Below are 13,973 nucleotides of genomic sequence, written 5' to 3' on the forward strand. Positions count from 1 at the left end.
CGGGGCCACCACCCTGGGTAGGAACAAGGCCTCCGGAGGAAGTCGGGGCATGGGGTTCAGGCTTCCTGGTGCACTAGCTCCCAGGCCCTGCCATCTCTGGGCTCGGTCTGCTCAGCTACAGAGCAGGGAGCAGTGACCCCTCCCTGGGTCGCCATGACACCAGTGTGCAGCCCAGGACACACGGAATGCTCCTGTTGCCAGCTCTGTTCCTGGCTTCTGCCTGAGCTGGCTGCTAGAGGCACAGAGGGGCCTCACATGCAAGTCGCCAAGAGCCCTCAGCCTACAGGGAGCAGGTGGGCCCTCAGGTGGGGCGAGACAGAGGGAAGGGCCTGGGGCCAGCTGCAGCGAGCCCACCCCGCCTGCTGGGTTGCGGAAGGTCCAGGGAAGGTGTTGGGGGGTGTAGGTGGCTGAATGGGAGTTGGCTGGGTGGGGAAGGTTGAGGAGCAGGGGGCTGAACTAGATGGACTCCCCTCCTTGGGGGCAGGAGGGGATGTGCAGCCAGCAGAGCCTGCAGCTGGCTGAGGGGATGGGCACTGGGGCAGGCAGCAAGCAGGGAAGCCAGATCAGGAAAGGCCTCAAACGTGGATGCCGAACTTAAGGGCTTGGCCTCTGCCCTCCAGGGGGGGCCTGAGGGGGTGGCTAAGGAGTGGGCAGAGCCCTCCCACGATTCTCTCACAGACCCCACTTCTCCGGAGGACATGGGAGCAGAGACTCAAGCCAGGAATGGGTGGAGGACGTCCAGCCACCCCTCCCTGCTGATCCCATGAAGACAGGGCCCCCGAGACCAGTCACGGGGCAGGGCCTCGTTATGTCGGATCACTGTCCCACTGGGGGGCTCCCACACCCTGGGCCCTGACTGGGGCAGGAGCTGGGGGTGCAGGGTAACTGTGAAGAGGAAAGCACAACTTGGGTGGAGCCAGAGGATTAATACAAAAAATATTCTTGATCTTCGAGACCATTATTGTCAATTATGAATTAATTTAATCGATTCCCTTAACAAAAATGACATGCTCCCCCGGTGTGTATGGTTTTGTGTGCTAGACACAGCAGAATTTGCTAGACTAAACCCTGTAGGCTCATGATGTCAGCCAGCCTTTGTTCTGGACATTGATTATTAATTTTTTTATATTAAAGCCTCCAAAGAAGGAATGTCATTAGGAATGCAGATGCTATGAGCAAACAGGAAAAATGGCTTCCAGAGCAAATACTCCATCAATAAAACCAACAAATACATGTGCAAAATTGAACAAGAGGGATTGAGTCAGTGCTTAGCCATCGGACCCGCCACATGCCCTCAGTACTAAGTGCCACGTGCAAGGGATAGCCAGTGTCTGAAAGAATAATCACAAGGTGGGGGTGTCACTGGGGGGCATGATGGGCAGAGCTTGCCTTGGCTTGAGACAGCTCCAGAAAATGGGGTTCAGCCCTTGGCATTGGCACTGGAGTGCTGGGGGCTGGGGGCCAAGGCAGTAGCAGGTGCAAAAGGTTCAGAGGCAGGATGCGCATGGAGCCTTCTAGAAGCTTGGAAGGTGGAAGTCTAAGAGTCATAGTACAGGGATCATGTGGGGTAAGGCTGGAGCACCAAGACAGGATCGGGTCACAAAGGGCCCTGAAGGCACACACGCACGTTCCATCTGCCCCTGGCTTGGACTGCAGCGCTGTGGTCTGGGGCCTCGGCAGCTCGGAGAGTCTGTCTCAGAGCTGAGTCCTTCTTAGCTCTCCTGGTGCCCAGGAAAAGTCCCTACGATGCTGTGAACTCACCTGTTTCTTGCAGCCATCTGTGACCATGACAGACTGGTAACGACCCTCAACGTCCTGTCTGGGCCTGGGAAGGGGGCTTAGCTGGGCTGGGTATGTGGCAGAACTAGTCTTCAGCAATGAGTCTCTGTGAGCTGTGGCCCCCACCATGAGGTGGGTCCAAACCTTGGAAATAGCTGGAGTCGTTCAGAGGGGAGCCCACTGGGCAATCCTGCTTGCCGTGGGAAGAACTGGTAAGGAGACATGGAGAAAGTCGGGCGCCAGTGGGCTGAAGGAGGCTGGGGCTCCTGGCAGGGAGGGCGGAGCAGCGAACTGAGACCCTCCCATCCCAGATCCAATGCCCTGCAAACTCACATCTCTGTGCAGGTGGGACTAGACAGACTCACCCGGGGTCGGTTCCAGGCCTGGCCCAGCCGGCTGTGGACGGGGGGCCTGTAGGTTCTGCTCACTCGGCTGGAGCCCTAAGGAGAAGAAGGGGTGGGAGAAAACGACTGCATCTCTGCTGTGCTCGGGCGTGGACATTAAGAGCTCCGAGCCTCAGTTTCTTTGCTGTGAGACAGAGATGGACACTCAGAGCTCCCTCTCATCTCCTGCGTGGCTGAAGGAGCAAAATGAAATATTCTGTTAAAGCCTCATGCATGGTGAAAACACCTCGCATCCCCTGCAGCTTTGTGCCTGCTTTCTGGCAAAGTCCTTCTTACAATCTGCTACCCCAGTGGGAAACATGAGCACAGGAGACGCAAGTGGGGGCAGCCCATCTCGGTCCCCCCGCTAATTTGCCACGTGGCCTCAGGCAGCTTGCTGACTTCTCAGAGGCACCACTGCCACTTGTATGATGCATGAGCTGCCCTGCTGGCCCCACAGCATTGCCAGAAATGCCAGTAAAATAAGATTGAAAAAAGTGCCTGGCTCATAGTGTAGATAGATAGATCAAAATCATATATTTATATATATTTTTAAATAAATGAGGGGAAAGCTAAGAAATTTTTGGTAATGTTCTCAAGCATGTAAATGTGAAATAACTTTGAGATCAAGCCTAAGCAAATTTTTTTCCACCTGGCTTCTTAGAATCTGGGTACTTTGAGATAATCTAACCCAAATCTCTCGTTTATCAGGGATGGAGCTTACAGGGGAGAGAGAAATGCATGTTTCTTGAGTACAGACTTGTGTGCCGGGCCCTGGGCTGGCACCATCCCACCCTCCTTCTCTTCCTAGGGCCCGACACCCCTGCTGTGAGCCTCGCCAAGTCCCCATACTTTCTCAGAAATTGAAATCAAGAGTTGAAGTCATGCATACTCAGAAAGTAACATGCATATCCGGAGTTCAAAACACCAGGCAGTTCCGGATCTGTAAACGTTATTTTCCAGCTTATTTCTTCAAGCATTTAAGTGCTTTGCCTTTCTTGGCTTTCCCACTGTTCTCTAGAAAACGCAGCGCAATAAAAATCAACATGTGATGAGAGGCATCTTCAACGTACCCTTCCCAGAGGCCGTAATCATCTGCTCGCACGGCCTTGGCCGCAGCCCGCTGTTGCCGTGCTGGCAGATCACCGCTGTGTCTGGATGTACGTCCCAAGGTGATGGATTTAGGTGTGCGGAGCATTGCATCTCTGTCTCCCCCATTAAAGGCCACTGTATCTGTCATCCGGCTTAGACATCCCCGTATTTCTTGAGTCGGGGAACCACAGTGACCCGCGAGGTATTGAGTTTATCTTCCTCGTATTTTATGAATTCTCTCTCGAACGGAGCCGGCAGGGTGGCTGGCCCGGACCAAGGCGGTACTGCGGCGGGAAGGAGCCCTGTGGCAGGGAGAGCGGGGGACAGAAGGGAGCCGGGCCCCGGGAGGCTCTGGGAGGCCCTGGCTAGGCTCAGGGAGCGGTGCGGACTCAAGGTCTCCACTCGGTCACCGCCCTGCACATTTCCCTCTTTCTCATTCCCTCCTCTTGGGATCTTAAATAAAAGCAATGAATAAAACGATCCCATCTTTACATGAGAACATTCTGGGACGGAAGGGAATCGCGGATTAGATGTCACTACCTGAGAGCCGCCCTCCTGGCACCCAGCCGACCTCCCCTGCTGGAAGGGGGGCCCCTCTCCATCTGGGCCTTGGCTGGCTGGTCCCCACAGGGGCTCAGAGTCACGCTCAAGGGTGTTTGTTGAATGAATGAGTGAGCGGTGAGGGCTCTGGTCCCAGGCCCGCCCTCCCTGCGGGCACAGACTTCTCTGAGGTCCTATTGGAAACCCGATCACACGCCCGCTGTCATCATTCACTCGCCACACCTCCCAGCCCTCCTGCGGCTGCCTGCAGCCCTTGCTCTGCGGGTGAGAAGGGCACCCCCTGCTGTTACCGTGGACAGCCGCGTCACGTGGACCAGGAGGCGGGCCCGGGAGGGCCTTGGTGTGGACCCGGGAAGGAGCTGGTGAGGGCTGGTGGGCCACAGGGCCAGGGTGTCAGTTGAAGGAGCCTGGAGAAGCATCCATCAGGCAGCCTGCCCTGGGCTCAGGGGGACACCAGCCTGGGTCAGCTGCAGAGGAGAGAAGAGATGCCGGACTAAGCTGGGGACTGGCCCCGTTGGGGGGCTTTGTAGCCCCGGGGGTGGGGGTTAGGGTGCATCCTGAATTCCTCTTTGTGGCTTGCCAGGGGGGAGTTCCTTAAACCAAGCAGGTCTTGGGGCCCAGCTAGTGCCCTAGCCCCTGCTTCTGCCTGCACCACAGTCACCCCAACATGGTCCTGCTGGGCTCCAAGTTCCTGCAGCTTGGGCACACACGGCCTGCTGGCCCCGTGCAGCTGGCTGGGAGGTCTTCCAGCGTCCACTGCCCCCGGGCTGCATTCAGCCTTCTCCTCCCTTGGCCCCCATTCTCATGAGGAGGTCCCGTTCGGGGCCCTCAATGCCCAGGCCTGCCAGGAGACCTTAGGTGAACCTGAGCCCAGTGTGCCGGGGCCGCTGTAATGGCCTGGGGGGCTTGCAACAACAGATTTCTTCCCACACAGTCTGGAGGCCAGAGGCCTGAAATCAGGGTGTGGGCAGGGCCACACTCCCCCTGAGACTCTAGGGGCACTTCCCTCCTTGTTCTCCCAGCTCTGGGGGCTCCAAGCATTGCTGGGCCTGTGGTCATATTGCTCCAATTTCTGTGCCCCTTCACATGCCTTCCCCTGCAGGTCTGTGTCTCCTCCTCTGTCTCTTAAAAGGATTTAAGGCCGCTCAGATAATCTGGGGTGACCTCCTTTTAAGATCTTTAACTTGCTTTTCCAATAAAGTTGGTTCACAGGTTCCAGGGGTCGGGATGTAGAGCTGCCCTCTGGAGGGTCACTATTCAGCCCACTGCAGACCCCAAAGGGAAGTGGCTGAGGCCGCAGTCCGTCTCTGTCCAGGACGCTCCCTGGCCCCAGGGCACCCTTTCTCCCATCTCCCCAGGGGCCAGCTTGGAGGACTTGAAGCCCCACTGAGCTGGAGTAGGGCCGGGGGGTTCACCCTCTGCCCCTGTGTGGCCTACCCCGAACCAGGGAGCCCACTGATGTGCAGGCAGCAGGAGCCTTCCCCCGACGCTGCAGTCAAGTTCAGCCTTCCTGAGCCCTGTTACGTCCACCTGGCATCACAAGGACCTTCAACCCTGGCCCAGCTGTCCCTACCTTTGAGGGACCTGGAGGGGCTGTGACTTGCCCAGGATTCCCAGTAGGGGGCGGCAGACTGTGGTCTTCAACCTGGGGCCCCAGCCCTTTGCCGGCTGCCCTGAGAGGCACCTCCTGCATCAGCAATGTGGGGCACTTGTTGGCTACAATCTAAGCTGTATGGGGAAATAGGGAAGTGGAGCTGTTAACATTCTCTCTCATGTACCTGAACTGCAGAGAGCTGGCTACACTCAGCCATTCTTTGCACTTCTGTGGTCTAGGGATTGCCAGCCTGCAGGGAGGCCGCATGCTAATATCCACTTCCACTAAACCCTAAGGGTGACAAGCCTGCTGATTTCAGGCGCTCAGAGCCCCCGGCGGGCCTCAGCCCCCCCGACCTGCCTGCCAATCGAGCCCCTTGCCTCTCTTTCTCTCAATTAAGCCCAGCAGCTACGGCGCTGAGGCATTCTGGTGTGTGCTCTCCATGCCTTAATTAGGGCTCCTTGCCAGTGGTATTATATCCCAGGCTTGCTGTGATTCTATTTAAGTTTCTCTTTGCAGACATCAGGCGCGGCCTGGTTCCGCCCGGGGACAAAGGAGAAAGAATCTGGGGCAGAGCGGCTCGCTCATCAGCAGGTCGCCACTTTCTTCCCTGTTACGGCCTTCAGCCCCTCAGCCTGGGGATGGTCAGCAGGTCTCAGCATTTAAGGGAGCTCAGAGCTTCTGGTACCTGGGCCGGGAGAGATTCTGAAACGAGGACGGTCCCAGCAGTAAAGCATGGGGTGGTTTGATTGGTGACGTCTGCCGTGGACTCGGGCGAGGACTGCGGCCCGTGGGCTGTTCGCCCCTCCGGGGAGGCCTTCAGGTCCACCGGCCTGGTTTGCCGCCACCAGAGCATTTGCAGCCCCGGAGCTCACCAGCATGCTCTGTGGGTTTGCGGCTGTGCCTCTGAGAGGGTTGCCTACGGACAAAGGCAGGGTTCCGAAGAGGGTCACAGGGTCCTGCCTGGGGCCTGTGGGTCAGCCTCAGCCTCACAGCTTGAGAAATGAGGCCAGAAAAAGGAACAATGGTCCTTCTGTGTCTTGCCCCCCTCTCCAGGGTGGTATAGATGCCCCCAGCGCACAGACCCCAGCCCTGCTCTGGTGTAGCCTCTGCCTCCTGTACAGCCTCCACTTGATTTTTCGGAGACCCTGTCCTTTTCAAAGCACTCTGCAAACTCCCCTGCCTCCGTCCCCACAGACTGTCACCCACTAGGACAGAAACGGCCACTTCATTTCAGACGAGGAGGCTGAGGCTCGGGGTGGTGAAGGGACCAGAGGTGGCAGAGTGGAGACAAGGGCATGCGTGCCGCCTGGCTGCCCGGGGACAGAGACCCGGTGCCCCGTGTGCAGAAGTCTAATCCGTGCTGGCTGCCACCTGTTTTTCCTCTCTTCTGAGCACCTGGATGAGATGAGATCCTTGCATCTTAAATTAGCCATGATACTAACGCCAGTTCCAATGTGTGGGCTCCTTCCCCGCTCCAAACAAGTCTCAGCATCAGCTGGGTGTCCTACGGTGCCGCTCAGTTCTGACACCATCTACTTGGAGAAGGCGTCAGACCCCACAGGACTGCTCCCGCCTTCAGATGCCGGTCACCAAATCCAGGTTGTTGCCCGGGCTTCTGACCTACCTGCCATGGACTGGAGGTCCCCATGCCCTCTTCTGGGCATCTGATTGATTTGCTAGAGTGGCTTACTGAACTCAGAGGAGCATTTTACTCTCTCGGTCACAGCTTTATTATAAAAGAATGTAATTCAGGAACAGCCAGGTGGAATAGACATGTGGGGTGAGGCCCGGGTAGGAGCAGGATTCCTGCTGCCAGGCATGTGTTCGCCAACCTGAAGCCCCCTCAACCTTCCTTTGGGGCTCTTTGGGGACTTTGTTCCTCAGAGGTGACTTGAGAAGCCATCGCCCATCTGTGACCGCCAGCCCCTCTCCCTGCTGGGAGGTCAGTGGTGAAGCCCTCAAATCACAGGCTGGCTCTACTGGCTACCAGGTCCCATTCTTAAATGGTCTAGGCAGCTTTCTAGTAGTCACCTTATTAACGTAATAAAAGACAGGAAATTCCTACAGTTTTAGGAGCTCTGTGCCAAGATGAAAACCAAATACATTTATTATAAATCACAGTACCACATCATAACAGGTTGCAAAGCTGTTTCACAAAAGCGCAGGCCTCTGTGCTCACTGCTTCCCAGGCAGGTAAGACCACCTCCGGCATCCGACAGGCCCTGTTTCGCTTGGCCCGTCAGTGGCCCCTGGCGTCGTCATGTACTCACACATGTCTCCTTCATTCGTTCAGTAAGTCGTGAGCATCTCCCCCCCACTCGGCCCCATCCCGGGCTGGGGGTACCTTCATGGGCCGTCCTTCCACCTGGGGAGATGGACGCTGATTAAATAATTGCAGAGACAACGCGATGGGACCTCAAGTCCTGAAATGTGGGAGCTGGAAGCAGCCTCTCTGGGTCCCTGGCTCTGACTCCCTGACTCTCTCCAGCAGCGGGTCTGCAGGCACTGGGGCCGGCTGGCTGGAGGGCGGCCTCCCTGAACCCCACACCCTTTCCGATGCTACCTTTCTAAGCCCCCTAAACCAGCCTCATGATCTGCGGCTACATGACCCCCGGTGCCTTCTAAGTGAACCGCTGCTCCCTGCCTCGCTCGCCGCAGCTTTTCGGTGCCTAAGTTCCCAGTCAGGCAGCGTCATAGTTTTAAAGGCTCTTGAAAATGTGTGAATCCTTTTTCAAAACGTCGCCTTCCTCTCGGTGGGGCAGCATCCACACCGAGTGTCACAGCCGTCCCGCATCTCGAGGACGTCTCGGGGTCAGTAGCGATGTTTTAAGTCATCCCCAGGGCCTCAGCCCATAGACGAGAGATCTGTTCTTTCAGTTTTGAAAATCCCATCTGTATATGAAAATTGAGGCATCTGAATCAAAATAATTGCACATAATTTAGGTAAACACTCTGTTTCTGATGTTCAAAGACAAGAGTCTGTGTTTTGGAAAACACAAATACCTCGTCAAACTCCAGTCAAACACCTTTTCTTCAGGAAAGCACTTGAGGTGTGGTTCCCCTGCTCCTGCTCTTGAGCACACGGAAGCGCCCAGGCTAAGGGAGCAGACGGCCAGGCAGCTTTCCCCGGGCGCCCGGGCCCATGCTGGGGTTCAGGCGGAGAGAAGTCAGGGTGAAGGGGGGACGGTACCGGGCGGGGAACACCAGGCCCAGGTCTCAGCTCAGGCTGAGGGTTTGAAGCAGGAGGGTGATGTCCTATTTCAGGTCTGCAGCAACCCCAGCAGCAGGGGGATGATGGGAGGGAGCAGGAGCAGAGGGTGGAGGGCAGGAGGTGGGCCGTGGGGAGAGGCTGTGATCCTGAGGCCGGGGAGCAGTCAGCCGTGGCTGGGCACAGGCGGCAGACCCGCACCGAGCCCTCCTCGCTGGGTGTCCTTCCCTTTCAGCCCCGCCTGCCCACTCCGGGCCGATTGCCCCTCTGCTCTCCATCCCTCTGCGCCCCGGGGCTGCTTCCCTTTGGGCTGTGTGGGGATCCCGGCCCCAGCGCTGCCAGGACGGGTCAGGGGTGTGGCCTTCATGGGCAGCTCTCCTTGAGGAACTGGCAGACCCAAGGCATGCCCCCCAATGAGGCCACGGAGCTCACTCACAGGAATGCCTCCCATCTGGGTTGGTTTTTTAAACAGGTCTTGCTGGCACCTCAGGATTGCCAGTGTCAGGAGATCAGCTGCAGGGCCCAGTGCCACCAGGAGGACTCAGCCCAGAGACCGCCTCTCCCTGAAGGAGGCTGGGGGATGCCCAGCAGGCGTGCGTCCTGCGAACACTCAGGGGAAGGTCGGACAGGCAGTCGGAGGGACAGTTGCACAGTCTTGGCAGTGCCCAGAGCCTGGCTCCTTCCGTACCGCTGTCCACCCCCAGCAGGGGCCCAGCGACACAGGGGACGGGCTATTTGCGTGGTTCTTGCCGGCCTCCCGGCTGCCCACCCTGCCCCCTGCTCCGCCCTCCCGGTTTTCTTGTCCATGTGTTTTCCCTTTGCTGCACTGCGGGTACGAACTGAATCCTTTGCCCACCAAGCTGTCCAGCTGTCTCCCTCCTCTCCATGCCCCTAATTCTAAGTTCCCCCAACTCTGAAGCTCCCCGATGTCCTCTGAGCACACAGTGCCAGCTTTCTCTTCCAGGCCTTGGCGCACGCTGTTCCTTGCGCCATCTCGCCTGAGTAACCCGCACTCACCCTGCAGTGCCGCATAGGTGTCTGTGCTCAGGAAGCAGCCATGGTGCTGGTGGCCTGCAGCTGTGTTGGGGTGGGACCCTCACCTCCACCCCACAGCAGCTTTGCACCGGGGTCACAGAGCTTCGTGCGCTTGGCAGTGAATTACACCTGCCGCTTCTGTCGCCGGGTCTCTAAGAGAGGTTGACTATTGGGTTGCAAAGGAATGCCAGTTTCTGTGACAAATAGGCCTCCCACTGGCTAGTGGCTGAAAGGCAGAAGTTCATTTCTCACCCCTAATGCTCACCAGGAGCTCCTCCACGTGGGGCAGGGGCCCTGGCTCCTTCTGTCTGTGGCACAGCCCTCTTCCTGCCTTCCTAGGTCACATGCACATCTCTCTGCGCTGGGGGCAGGGGGGAGAGTGGAGAATCTCAGGTGGAAGGGTGGGAACCCAGCCTGGAGGGGGCACACACCATTTGTGATCACATGACCTGGGGTGGAACCCAGTCAAGTTCAAAGGGGTCTAGAAAATACGGTCGCATGGTGGCCCAGGCATCCTGTCTTGGCCAGATTTCCCGCCAGATTGCACAGAAGACAGCAGGTGTTTGGAGCGCAGAGCAGCTCCATGTGGCCTGGGCTTGACTCCGTACCTGCTGGCCCCTCGGTTCTCAGCAGCTACTCGTGATTGTGGGGACCCTGCAGGCCCCCTGCGGTGGTCACAGTCCAGATACCCGCCCCTGGTCCTTGGGCCTCGGTTTCCCCAGCTGGACCAGATGAGCTCCAATAAGGAGACCTGAGGCACCCCTCAGTGTGTGTGCGTGTGTTTACAGGAGGAAAGCTTCCCGGGGGCGGAACGGGGGAACAGTGCTTGGGAGGTGAACACAAGCGTAGTACTGAAGACATTGTTGCCCAGCCCGAGTGAGTCTAGCCAACTTATCTTCTTTAAAAAAAATTCCTTTTAAAAAATTTTAGTAATAATACATGTCCATTGTTTGAAATTTAAATAACAACCCCCCCCACCACCACACACACAAACACATACACAAGAAAAACCAGTCAAGAAAAGTGTATTACTATTGGGCATAAGTGCTTTGAGTAAACATCTGCTCCCAGGTACACACACACTTACATGTTGGCATATGTGTATGTGGACGTATTTCTGTAGTTGACATCTCAGTCCAAACGCAGCTTTGTGTCCTGCATCCTTCGTGGCGTCACCTTCCCACTACGACAAACCCTTCCTAAACTCCACCGTGAGGCGCACAGCGTGTGAACCTGACCTGTGTCTCCGCCACACGCTGGTATTTGGGATGGGGGTGCCCCATGTTGTCACTCCTTTAAGCAACCCTGGGGCGAATAGCTTTGCCTCTCAGGCCGTCATAACGAATCCCGGTGGCTGGGAGCTTGAACCACAGACACGTGTGCCCCACTGGAGGCTGGAAGCTGAGATGGGGTGCACACGGCTGGCTCCGGTGAGCGCCTGCATCCCGGCTTGCAGATGGCCGCCTTCCCGCTGTGTGCTCATGCGGAGGGGAGAGGGGGGCTCTCTGGTGTCCCTTCATATACGGCCACTGGTCCCTGCGTGGGGCCACCCTCATGGCCTCTTCCCACCCCGCTCACCTCCCAAGCCCCCACCAGCTGTCCCACTGGGGAGCCGGGCTTCAACATGTGCGTTTTAGGGGACACAAGCATTCAGTCCATTGCGGTGAATGGCTTTGGACCGCCCCTCACCCCCTTTCCGGGCAGTGTCCTCGGACGGCAGCCTCCCATGCGCAGCTGCTGGTTGAAGGGCTGTGCGCCTGCACACGGGCCCGACTCCCGCAGCCGGGGCGGCGGCTTTGGGCCTGGGGCTCTTGGAGGAGGGCGAGCTGGCTGTGGGGCTCAGGGCACTGCTGAGGGCGGCCGTGTTCCCGGGCATCTGCCCAACTCTGGGCAGAGGAGGGCACTGATGATAGTGTTTTCTCCAGGTCTCCCTGGCGGGGCTGGTTTGGCAAGGAGAGACCAGGCGAGAGACCATGCCGGGGCCATTGCCTTGAAATGGGTGTTTGCTCAGCGGCTGTGCGTGGGCTCTTGCATCGCGGCTGTGGCCCCGCACGGTGGCCTTGCTGCTCCAGACGAGACGCTGGAGAGGCAGAACCTCCGGGCACTGTTTTTCTGCCGATCTGCATCGATTCGGGCCCCAGAGCTTCTTGGGATCTGCTCGGAGTAAAGGAGGGTGCAGGGGAAAGCAGGGACATGGGCAGGGGCTGCAGGGCCGGGTCACTGACCTCCTCCTGGCCCTGTGACCCTGCACCCGTCCCCAGGCTTCTCTGAGAGGCCCTCTCATCGCCCCTAAAACGCACACAGCCCCATGGTGCTCACAGGGGTGTCCGAGTGCCGGCGGGGGAGGCCCAGCTCACCGTGCGGGGCCGGCAGCTGTCACTCCTCACACCCCTCACACACGGGCGCGTACTTGTTCTTGTGAAGCCCGTCTGCCCCAGGTCGGGCGGGGCTTCCGTGTCGTCCTCGGCTCCTGGCCTGCTTTCCAGCTGGGCAGGTGTGGCGGGGCTGGGCCGGGTCTGTTGGGCCGAGGCCCCTTCTGATGTCCCCAAGGCTGCTCTCAGCGCCCCTTCCGCCCCTCCTGGTGCCATCCCCAGCTGTCCAGGAGTGTGCCCACCGACCCTGGATGGCTGAGTGTGGCATCTGGAGTTCCCCAGACCCAAGTCCAAGCCCTGCTTGAGCCCTGAGCGGCTGGGAGCCTGCGCATGTCACTGGCCCTCTGGGAACTTCGGGATCTTCATCTGCAGAGCAGGAATGATCAGGCTGGGCCTGCCTTTCTCATAACAGAGGTGGTGTGTGTGGACATGACCTGTGGACTTGCAAGCGGGGTTACTCAGGGTGCCTCCCACTTCCAGGGCTGGCAATGGAAACACCAGCTTCAGAAGGATGGTGGATATCCATGGGTACTGCCCAGGGTGGGCAATTTCATTCACTGAGCGCCTAGTCTGTGCGCAGCACTATCCGAATGTGATCACTTTGTAACCCTTGCAATGGCCTCTTGAACAGTCAGGGAAGAGAATTCTCACTTGCTGAGAACCTAAGGCCTGCCAAGCACTGACATGTGCCGCCTCCCTTCAGTCCCAACTCAATCTCATGAGGCTTTAGCAGAGTCCCCATCATGTAGGGGGCATCTCGAGGCTCAGAGAAGGTGGATGACTTGCCCAAGGTCACACAACTGCCTAGTGACAGACAGAACTGGGGTTCACACTGCAATCAGTCTGGCTTGAATGCTGGTGCTGGTCCCCACCACGACCACCACGACCACCACCATCACCACCACCACCATCACCACCACCATCATTATCACCATCATCACTGGTATCACCATCATCGTCATCATAACAGCCACCTTTTATTGAGCATTCACCCTTCGCTAACCCCTTCATCTGTCTTATTTCATTTAAATGTTCCCAGAGTAGCCCTTTGAAGCAGGTTCTTTTATTGTCTTGTATTCTCCCCCATTTTACAGATGAGAAAGCTGAGGAGCAGAGGGGCTAAGTTTTGAAGGCCACACAGCTAGTCAGAGACGGGATTGGGGCCTGAGAGGAGAGCCTGTGGTCTTGATCACACAGGAATGTGTGGTACCTGCTGGTACACGGGGCCCAGCCAGCCCCATCTTTATGGGTGGCAGGTGCATCTACATCTGTTCATTCATTCATTTGCCCATTCATTCTTCTGCTCACCCAGTCCGCACACTGGGCATACCAGCAGGACCCCAGCAGGGCTGAGGCCAGGCCTAATTCTTGAGATCTTAGAGCCTCAGTGGGTGGCACTTGGCGGGCTGGAGTGGGGTGTGTGTGGTGTGTGGGGCCGACGACAAGGACTGTGTGCGATTGCAGAGCCCTGGAACCGGGTGTTGGCATGCTCAGCCAAGACAAGAGCAGAGCTGGGGTCTAAATTCATGAGGGGTCATTGGGGGTGGGTCCCCAAGAAAGAGCTCCTGGAGGAGGGTGACCTTGAGCTGACCTTTTAAGGGAAGGGGAGGGTGGGATTAGGGGCAGGAGAAAGGAACATGGGTCTGTGAAGGTGGTTGGTCTTTGCTCCTTGCACCTCAGGGCCTGCAACTTTTTGGGTGTCCCCACTCATCCTGTACTTTGTGTCTGTCCTTTTCCCATGTCCTTGGCACCTGCTGGAACTGGCAGAGCCAAGCGTCGGACATGCTGCGTGGGTGAGGGAGGGAACGGAGGCCCATGTGCGGCGGAAGGCGAGAGACCTGGCCAGAGAAGGAGCCTGCTCCGATTCAGAGGGACCTGGGAGGTAAGGGTGGCGCCAAAGGATTGCAGAGCAGAATGGAGTGGAGAGCTTTCTGGAAAGGGTTTCT

At 57.7% G+C, this 13,973-nt stretch overlaps 1 protein-coding gene across 1 annotated transcript in view; it reads left to right on the plus strand.

Annotated features, from left to right (window-relative positions):
• SORCS2 (sortilin related VPS10 domain containing receptor 2) overlaps positions 1 to 13,973 on the plus strand; it is a 446,479-nt gene that overhangs the window by 244,066 nt on the left and 188,440 nt on the right. The window lies entirely within an intron of this gene.

This window comes from Manis pentadactyla, chromosome 5 (assembly GCF_030020395.1).
Source record: "Manis pentadactyla isolate mManPen7 chromosome 5, mManPen7.hap1, whole genome shotgun sequence".
Lineage (NCBI taxonomy): Eukaryota > Metazoa > Chordata > Mammalia > Pholidota > Manidae > Manis > Manis pentadactyla.